General features: G+C 47.6%; 1 protein-coding gene across 4 annotated transcripts in view; it reads right to left on the minus strand.

Moving 5' to 3' along the window:
• Positions 1-3230, minus strand: part of MGAT5 (alpha-1,6-mannosylglycoprotein 6-beta-N-acetylglucosaminyltransferase) — a 388895-nt gene extending 385665 nt beyond the window's left edge. For all 4 annotated transcript variants that reach the window (XM_070476288.1, XM_070476287.1, XM_070476283.1 and 1 more), the window contains exon 1: positions 2837-3230. The gene's annotated coding sequence lies outside the window, so the exon portion shown is untranslated. The remainder of the gene's footprint in view (positions 1-2836) is intronic.
• Between the last annotated feature and the right edge of the window lie 7234 nt (positions 3231-10464).

Here is a 10464-nt window from a genome sequence, read left to right on the forward strand (position 1 = left end):
AGAGCAACGACCTGCCTGGAGGACCAGAGTGCAAAAGGACAAGAACTTCCCAAACTAGGTCTTACCGATGAATGCTCCCGGCAAGTTTCCAGATAGCTCTGCAGGGGACAGTGGTCACGTCTGTGCCCTGCCAAAATCAACCTGAGAGTGACTCTGCGATGACTTAGAGCATTAAGTCTCTGCAACGACTTAAAGCCACGTGGAGTATTAGGAGGCTCACTTCACAGCAGAGGAATCAAAGGCACTCCCTGGGCTAGGATCACTGGGGATTCTGGCGCTGCAATGCTTTTGGAGGCCAACGGGCAGAGGCTGGTTGGTTATGTTTAAACTGAGAAAACTGAACAGGAAGAGAGCAAATTTGAATTCCTGTGATCTCCTAAGGTCCCTTCCAGCCCCAAGATGCTACCAGAGAACACTGCATATGCACATACATGTGTACATGCTTCTTTATAAAAGCATATAAGGATGTGTGAATATATATAAATGAGTACTATATTCACACTCCCAAACACAAAGCACTTGAGATGCGCACAGCTGAGGCAATTCAGAGATGCTTGAGCTGCTAGAACACAGATGCCACTGGTAGATCTGATCAGAGCCACCCAGCCCTCCTGCCTGCCACTGCAGGCGCCTTCAAACCAACCTGCAGCCGCTTGTGTAGGCGCGAACCCTGCAAAGTCCCAAACAGCAGCCTCCTTTCCCAGCGGCTCCAGTCACAAGTATCCCAGACTCCAGAAGGTGGGCTGGAACCAAGGAGCCGATGAAAAAAAGTAAAGACCAAACCTCTATCCATGAACCCAGGTCTGCCAGTCAGGGGTCCGGCAGAGCAGCGTCCTTCTTCTCTTTCCCCCCACCGTCCCTAAAAGGGCAAAAAGTCACCCTCTTCTGCCACTGTCATCACCTCTTCTCAGGGTCTCTCTACTTCAAGTTGACTACATGGATTTCGAGGTGGTAACTGAAGAAACTAAAAAGTCCTCTAGAAAGTGGAGCTGTGCTCTAATCCTAACAGAGCTAACCAGATTTGAGGGTTTCCCATCTCGGCCCTGAACAATAAGAGTAAAAAGAATTTGTGCTTGGGGGCGGGGGCGGGGGGGGGGGCAGGGAGGAATAAAAGTCCATTTATTAAGAAACACCTGTGATGGTTTACCCGTCCGTGAAAAACAGTTTGGTGATTTTCTCCAATCAAAATCGAAGAACTTCTGATCCGAGTTAAGGATCAGGATGCAGGTAGCTAAACTGGGGGACGGGGTGGAGGGGGGAGGAGACGGTTGGTGGGTGTGTCTCTCGGAATAAAACCCACGGAGTCGCTCAGGTCCTGACAATGAACGGAGGCGGGGCGCACCGGCTTCCCACCCGCCCCTCTTTAGAATGAGATTCCACCTCTAACACTCCGATCCGAGTTGTTTACAGGTGCAGTACTGTCATTCCCTGGGGAACCCCACACAAACCTCAGCCATCCCCTCCCAAACTTCACCGCCCCCAAAGTGACCAGCCGTTCCTAACTGGGCCGTCAGGGCCGGGTGCAGACGGAGGCGTCAGCCCTGGGCCGGGCCTGGCAGTCAGCGACAGCAGTACCGGGCCCCAGACCTCGACACAGGCATCTCTGAAAACCCTCTGCATCGCCAGGTTACCACATCCCGCAAGCGCCCGTCACCCCGTCGGCGCTCCAAACGCCGCCGGACAATGCAAGCGCCACCTCTTTTCTCTTCCGCGCGGCAGCTACGAAACCACGGCTTTGTGTGTGACAGCAAGTGTGTGCGCGCGAACGTCCCCGGGCTCACACACCCCCTTCCATCCAGTCTGCTCACCGCTCCTGGTCCGCGCGCGCGGCGAGCGCATCCCGAGCGGGTCCTTACATCAGGCGGCCTCACCGCCATGCCTCTGGCCACCCGGCCTCGGACCTGGCCTCGGGAAGCTGGGGGCGACATTCACGCCCCAGTTCTCAGCCGCAGGGGCCACCGACAGGAGCACAGCCGGGAGCCGGGCAAAGACGAGGCAGGGACCGGGGGGGAGGCGAAAGGGCCACTGGCGCGCGCCGCGCCCCCAAGTTTGGCAGGCGCGGGCCGGGAGGGGGCCGGGAGGGGGCCTGGGCGGCTCGCGACTAGGCAGGAAGTTCCCAAGGCCGCACTGAGCATGCTCTCGGGGATTGTGTGAGCGGGTGTGGGCTCTGCGCTCCCCGCAGCCTCTCCGGCCAGGCAGCCTCCGGAGCGCGCGGGCGGGATCCGGGGCCCGCGAAGGTCCCTTAATGGTGGGGGGCACCCCCGGGCTTCCCTGGTCCCCTGAACCAGAGCACCCGCCCGCCACATCTCTCTTTCCCAGGGGCCAGGAGCCAGCCTTCCTTCTTTCGCTCCCCAGCGGCCGGTGGCTGAGCCCGCCCTGCGCTCCCAGGTCCTCGGGACCCCAGCCCGGCCCACACCTTCAGCGTGACCCCACCAGGCTCCTCCGCGGTCCGAGCGCCCATCTACCATCCCTGGCCGCTCGCCTCCAGTCCGCGCAACCAAAGCCTCCTCCGGACAGTCCCTTGAAAAGCCCACAACCCCCTCTTCCCAAGGGCCATGGAGACCCTGCAGTCTCCCCTGGGAAGCGGTTGCCCCAGGCAGATGGGCGCCTCAAGGCGTATCCCCGGCCGCACTCCCGGGTCTCTCAACACAACCAGGGCACCGAGGCAGGCGGCGGAATATCGGAGGGCGGAAGACCCAGCCGCGCAACCCACGGTGCAGACTCTTCCCCCACCCCCGCGCCCAGCTCCCCGCGCCCTCCGCGGTCCCTTCTGCGTTCATCTCCCCGCGGAGATGGGAGAGCTTCGACGCGATCGCCCCGACCCACAGGCTCTCACCTCCTTGTTTGAGCAGTAGCAGCAGCCGGGAGTGCCTGCCAGCCGCTGTCCCCTGGGGAGCCCAAGGCGCGGCGGGGCACGGGGTCGCGGCGCCCCGAGCCTGCGGCGCGGCTACCTGGGCTGGATCGCGCCCGGGGCCGCCGCGGCAGCCGCGGGAGCCGCAGGGCCGCCGCTGAGCGGGCCGCGGCAGGGACAGTCTGCAAACTCTCAGCCCTGGCGGGGCCGCGCACGGCGCGTCCACAGTCGGCCTGGACACTGCAGAGACGTTCCTCCCGGGCTCAGCCGACCAGGGCGGGGGGTCTGTCTGCAATTTCTTCCTACCCTCCCTTACGGACCCCTCCAACTTCCCTCTAGCTTCTGAGCTCGCAGCTCTCTAAAGGAAGGGATTCCGGCCAGGGACGTTCGGCGAACTCCCCGCCCTCCCCGCGGAGCGCTCAGCCAATTCGGAACGCCCCAGCCTCTCAGGGCCCGTCTGCAAACTCCCAACCCTGGCGGAGAGGACTTATACCAACCCCTCAGTTCCGCAGCCCAAAGGGAAACGGGAGCAAGGGAGACACTTTGCGGCCACAAATAATAATCTAGCAAGGTCAGGGGCAAGTATGCAAATACTGATTGTGACAATGCATCCTCCAGAGAGGGGCAGTCCAGGCCACTCAGCCCCAGAGACCTTCCTCCAGCAGTGAAGCCCAGTGGGGGAAGATCATGGACTCAACCTTCTACAGCTACAGGCTGCTTCAATCAATGCCCTGAGCCTCAGTTTACAACTTTGGGGAACGGGTTACATGAAGCAGTAGGAATTTCAGCCTGGTTTTTGTGACCTTGAGCAGGCCACTTAACCATCTGAATTCAATTCCTTTATCTACGAACATAATAAATGGTGTTTCTTGAGGTTATTTTGAAGATGAAATAAAATATACCTAACGTGCTTAGCAATACGTGGCACATAGTAGGTGTTCAATAAATAAATTCCATTTCTCTTACTCTTTCCCGCTCCCACCCCCGGGTTTTATGAACACCCTGGACTGGCTAACCGAACATTGCACTGTTATAAATTCAAAAAGAAATAAAGCATCCCATGCCCTGAAGGCACCACAGAGAACATTGACTGACACGACATATTAAATCCAACCAAGCCCCAGGAGAGAGAACATTGTACATTTACATCGCTAAGTATTATAGATCCTTGTTAAGCAGTATCTGAAATGGAAGGAGAGTGGCCTGGTGAATTACCTAGGGGTGGAAATGACAAGGTTAATAACCCCATCGAGTTCCAAGCTCTTGTCACTGCATCAAGTTACTGTATGAGGGTTTATGTTCAACTTTCCCTTACCCTCCCTGCAGAATTTCTCCACCCCCATTTTACTGTCCCCCTAGGGTCTTCTTTCTTCAACTTAGATCACCTTACTCTGACGCTCACCCTCTTCAGCAAAGGCATTTAAAAACTAAAGATAATGGAGTTCTTAGACCCTAGAAATGACAGTCCAAGTGCCTCACATTGTAAGTAAGCTCTTGTGGCACCCCCAGCTGGTTAGGGAGGTCTCCTGTCTCCAGAATCTTCGCATCCATAGAACACACCCTGTAGCCTCTCTTGCATTGAGCTACTCTAGGCTCTAGGCACATTAGATCGATCAGTCCTACTTTTTAATTCAAGATGAAGGAAATGACTCTAACACTTCCTGACCAGATGACCCCCAAATTATCAGCCTGGATAATGACCAAAACCCACACAGAAATCTGTATGGGCAGGATGATTCCTCTTAATGAGACCTTTTGGTAAAATCCCAGGAATGTTGGGAGTCACGTTTTTCTCTCAGTCCCTTGAAAGAAAAACATCTCTCCCTCTCTGGACACTGGGAGGGAAAGAGAAGAATGGTGACACCTGGTGGTCAGGACTTTCTGTGCTTTGGATATGGATGGTACAGATTCTGATCCCAATAAAATTCACTTTGAAGCCAAAGTTCCGGCGGGTGCTTAGTAATTGTACCACCTGGTTGCCTAGTGATTTCTGAAAGACATCAATTATTTGAACTCTGCAGACCCACTGCTAATAAAGGATATTACAGATGGTTATTATTTCAGGATATTTTTTATACAAAAGGATATGTGTATATAGAGAAATAAAGTATATTTAGGTGTAATATTCATATATATGTACATATATCATATGTATTTATAGAATATATATTTGTATTACATATATTCTATTTGTATGAATACTATACTTCAATGCTTTTGAGGGAAATTATATTATCTCAATTCTTATCTATAGAGTTAAGGTTGTAACTTATAATAATAATTGCTAAAGGACACCACTTGTAGATGTAAAGATGCCTACTAGGATGGAGTTGTATGTTTCATCATACTCTCTCAAGAGAGAATTGATTACAAGTTCAGAGAGGAAGAAAATAAGACAGTAGTGTTTCAATAGTGAAAGCCCTGGCAACTGATGGTCCAGCCCAGGCTTACATGATGAACAGTGATTCATTTTCTGCATTTCACCACTTGTGAACAATGGTGTTAGGGTCAAAGAAGAAAATGTTTGAATTACTTCACAACAATGCAACAGTGTCTGTTGGTGTTACTGAATGTTCTCCATTTCTTTCCATGTTTGTTCCAGGTACCATCCTTTAGGTAATTGCTCAATGATAAACTTGGAAAACACAACTCTGTCCATACAATCAAGTCCATTGTTTCTCAGAATTGCTTATTAAATTCTATGTGAACTGTGTTAAGCTTTTTAACAACTTATAGAGGAGATTTTACAATACCCATTTTCTAGAAAAAGAAGCCAAGACTGAAAAGTTAGCTAATATACTCACCAGAAGGCACTACTGAATAGTCAGTCAGGATTAAATGGAAAATTTTCCTGACGCCAGAAACCAGAATCTTTCTACTGTGTTGTGTTGCCCACCCTCAGGAAGAAATGAAGACCAGAAACCACTCTGAAGCGTACACTGAAAACTAAAGGGGATGCTTAGGGTGCTGCAGATAAACCACATTCCCTGACCTATTCAAATCAAAAACTATAAGCAACAAAATAACAACTGTACATGTGAACCTTATACAGCTGAGACGCATGGGATTCTGTCTTTGGAGCAGCTCTCCGAAATAAAGGAATTTTTTCCTGCCCAGGACCTGACCCACCTTTAATGACTTGAGAATCACCCACTGTGTAATTCTGAGTGATTCCTGACATTCCCATTCATGACTGTTGTTCCATCACAGGTAATTTTTAACTTTTATACTTGTTTATAATTGCTTACAAACGAAATTTCTGTATTTCAGGTCCTATTAGTCTAGTCTGTTGTTGCTAAATAGTGTCCGACTCTTGCGACCTCATGGACTGTAGCCTGCCAGGCTCCTCTGTCCATGGGATTCTCCAGGCAAGAATACTGGAGTGGGTTGCCATTTCCTTCTCCAGGGGATCTTCCCAACCCAGGAATTGAACCTGGCTCTCCTGCATTGCAGGCCAATTCTTTACTGACAGAGCTACGAAGGAAGCCTTCTCTTAGAAGACAACAAGTTGGTCCCAGTATAAAGCCAAATCACATTTGAGGATGTCAAATGTTTACAAATTTCGTACCTTAAAAATGATAGAGTATATTTTAAAGATAATCATAATGCTTAAGATGACATTATTTGTAAAAACAAGGGAGATAGGTTTCTTCCTATATATGATTGTGTTGATGGTGCTTTATTAGTTTCCCATTGCAAAAGTAACAAATTACCACACACTTGGTGGCTTAAAATAATGCAAACATATTATCTCATACAGTTCTGGAGGTTAGAAGTTCTAAATGAGTATCAAGGGGACAAAATCAAGAGTCAGCAGAATTGGTTTCTTCTGGAGGATCTAAGAGAGGATCTGTTCCTTGCTGCATCTAGCTTCTGGAGGTTGCAGCATTCTTCAGCTGCTGCTACATCACTCCAATCTTTGCTTCTGTCGCCACATCACTTTCTCACTACCTCTGTCTTATAAGAGCCCTGTGATTATATAGACCACTTGGATAATCCAGGATGATTGTCCCACCCAAAGATGCTAACAGTCACAGCTGCAAAGTGTCTTTTGCCATATAAGGTAATACTCCCAGGTTTCAGAAATTAGGGTGTGAACATCTTTGTTGTTGTTGCTGTTCAGTCACTAAGTCATGTCCAGTTCTTTTTGACCCCCTGGACTGCACATGCCAGGCTTCCTTGTTCTTCACTATTTCTTGGAGTTTGCTCAAACTCATGTCCATTGAGTACGTGATGCCATCCAACCATCTCATTATCTGTCCCTCCCTTCCCCTCCCGCCCTCAATCTTTCCCCCTATCAGGGTCTTTTCCAGTGAGTCTGCTCTTTGCATCAGGTGGCCAAAGTACTGGAGCTTCAGCTTCAGCTTCAGCATCAGTTCTTACAGTAAGTATTCAGGGTTGATTTCCTTTAGGATTGCCTAGTTTGATCTCCTTGCTGTCCAAGGGACTCTCAAGAGTCTTCTCCAGCCCTGGAGGATCCTTATTCAGCTCACCAGACTGTCTTCTGGCCCCTAAAGATTTACATCCATCTCACATCAAAATATATCACCCTTTTCCAACATCCTCTAAAGTCTCAACTTACTACAATATCAACTTACAGTCTAAAATCTCTTTGCATATTTATCAGTTCGACAGTCCCAAACCACTTTACTAAATCATGGAAATTAAGAATGAGTGAGACTGGGAAAAATTATCTTCTGTCCCTAGACCTGTGAAACTTGAAAACAATTTATCTGATCCCCCAAATAGAATGGTGAGATAGCCATAGAATAATAGTTAGAGACATTCCCATTCAAAAAGGAATAAAATAGAGGAAGAAGCCACTAGTGTGAGCAATTTTGAAGTCCAACTGTGAAAACACTATTTCAAGGCCTATTTTAATCTTCTGTGGTTCTACTATCTAAGCCCAGGAATCCACTCTCAGTCATGCTTCCTTTTTAAAGAAGAGTAAGACCAGTTTTCACCTGAATAGTTTTACCCATCTGTTTCGTGCCTGTGGAATTTTGGGAGTTCAACAGTCTTTTTAAGTTTTGTCCTCTCTCTGTTCCCTTTGGTTCAAGCTGGCAATATCTCTTCTCATATTACAACATCAAAGACCTCATGGGTCTCCCATTCATGTCCCAGAGATGTCTTCCATTTATACAACATGCTTCTTCACATATTTTTCCTGGATAGGTCTATAAGATGGCTAAAGAAATTGATGGATCACATGCTTAATTTTTTCAAAGAAACCACTGTGCAACAGAATACACACACACACACACACACACACACACACACACACACACATGTTATTGTTCAGTTGCCAAGTTGTGTCTGACTCTTTGAAACCCCATGAACTGCAGCATGCCAGGCCTCCCTGTCCCTCACCATCTCCCAGAGATATATATTTGATTCCAGGTACTAGCAAAAGACTGTCCAGCCACATCCTTGGCTTTCCCTCTAGAGCATGCTTTCCTAACAGTAAATCTCCTCCTTTTAGTCAAAATCTGGATAGGCTGAGAATTTCCAAAATTACTTAGTCCTAGTTCTGTTTGCTTAATAGTACTTTTATCAATTTATCTCTTTCTTCTTGGATTTTACTAAAAGCAACAAGAATAAGCCAGGTTGTACCTTCAACACTTTGCTTGGAAATCTCTTCAGTTACACATCTAATTTCATCATTGACAAATTCTTCTTTTCATGTAAATGTAGGACACAATTCAGCTAACCTTTCTGCTGCTATATATTAATAGCAAGAATCTTCTTTTCTCTGGTTTTGAATAACATTTTCCTCATTTCCTCCCAAGCCCTTACCAGCAATCTTTAACACCTGTATTTCTACTAACCATGTATTATTCCAGGCAATCTAGGATTTTTCTATCATGCTCTTAGAACTTCTTCCAGAGTCTACCACTTATCCAATTCTGAAGTCACGTCCACATTTTTAGATGTTTGTTACAGCAGCACCTCACATCCAGATACCAAAATCTGTAGTGGTTTTCAATTGCTGCTCTAACAAATTATCACAAACATAGTGGCTTAAACAACACCAATTGACTCTCTTACAGTTTGGAGGTCAGAAGTCTAAAATCAAGGTGTTGACAGGGCTGCATTTCTTCTGGAGGCTTCAGAGGACATTCTGTTTCCTTGCCCTTTCCAAGTTCTGAAAGTTGTCTTCTGTCCTTGGCTCATGGTCCCATATGAGATCACCTTTCCTCCCTCTGCCACCGTTGTCCCAGGTCCTTCTTTGAACTCTAATCTCTTGCCTCCCTCTTATAAGGACCTTTGTTGTTACATTGAACAAACCCAGAAAATCCAGGATAATTGCTCCATCTCAAAATCCTTAATTTGATCGCATCTTAATTTAATCACACTCAAAATTTCCAGAGATTAGAGTGTGACAAATTTGTGGTGCTCTTTTCAGCCTACCCCAGTCCCCAATGCACCGCTCCTTGGAACTGTGCCCCTGGTCACGTACTTTTACAGTGCCCTCTTTCTGTGGCGGGGGCGTCCTCCTCACCCTTGGACTCTGAGGCTGGCCCTCTGATTTGCTTTGACTCATAGAAAGAGGCAAGTGATGCCCTCAACAGGTCTTTCAGATTTCCTACTGCCTTTGAGTTCTTGCCGTTGCCAGGAGAAGGAAAGTTCCCATCCGTCTAGCCCAGTGGTCCATGAGATAGATGAGGAATGTGTGGGGCACAGCTGCCCCGAAGAAACTCAGTTTAGGGTGGAGCCTCCAGCTGCTCCACAGACAAAATAATAAGAGCAGTTAACAGTGAATAGTCTCTGCCACTAACCCTCAAATGTGAGGAAATAAATGCTTATTGTTGAATGCTACTTACTCCAGAGTGATTCGTTAAGCAGCAAGACAATTCTTTTTATCTCCACAATAACTGTAAGGCCTAAGGGAAAGTTACCCATGCCCATCCAATTGTTCAAAATACCTACAGTCATGTGAATTTTAGCGCGCGCGCGCACACACACACACACACACACACATACTTCATTTTATAGAATACGAAACAAACTTTTAATGCTTTATAAAAACTGCTTCCAAAGAAAACATAGTATGGGCTGAAGCAAAGAGGAATCAGAGGAAAAATGGAGAAGGCAGGGATTTAAAATAGAGGGACCACATATCTTGGAATATCCCCAACAGAAGTTGAAATTATGAGGAAGGGTGTTTACTGAAACAGGTTTCCTAAGACCCGAACATTCTGTAAAGAACACCTTCAGGTCATGCACACTGACTCTTGCTTGTTTCAGAAATTTTGCAAATTAGAGAGTGTTTCCCAAACTATTCTTTGCAGCCCTAGTTTGGCAGTCTTAGCCGATGTTGTTGCTATTGTAGGTGTATCACTGTGTCCTGACAGACAACTAACCGTACACATCTCTTTCCAACTCCACGTTCAGCAGTTCAGTGACATCAGGTCACAGCTAATGATGAACTTTGGTGGAGCATTTACACCACAGAGATCTTGCTTTGGCTCTGGATATATGCACTGAGTCATAATAGCAAGTGTATTTCTTACACTGGGTCATAGTCAGAAGCTCTGAAGGCCATGGCTCCCATAGTGATTGAGTAAACTTCAACTTCCTGCAGTACTAATGATCTATTTGTGCAAAACATT

Source organism: Odocoileus virginianus, chromosome 13, assembly GCF_023699985.2.
Source record: "Odocoileus virginianus isolate 20LAN1187 ecotype Illinois chromosome 13, Ovbor_1.2, whole genome shotgun sequence".
Classification (NCBI taxonomy): Eukaryota; Metazoa; Chordata; class Mammalia; order Artiodactyla; family Cervidae; genus Odocoileus; species Odocoileus virginianus.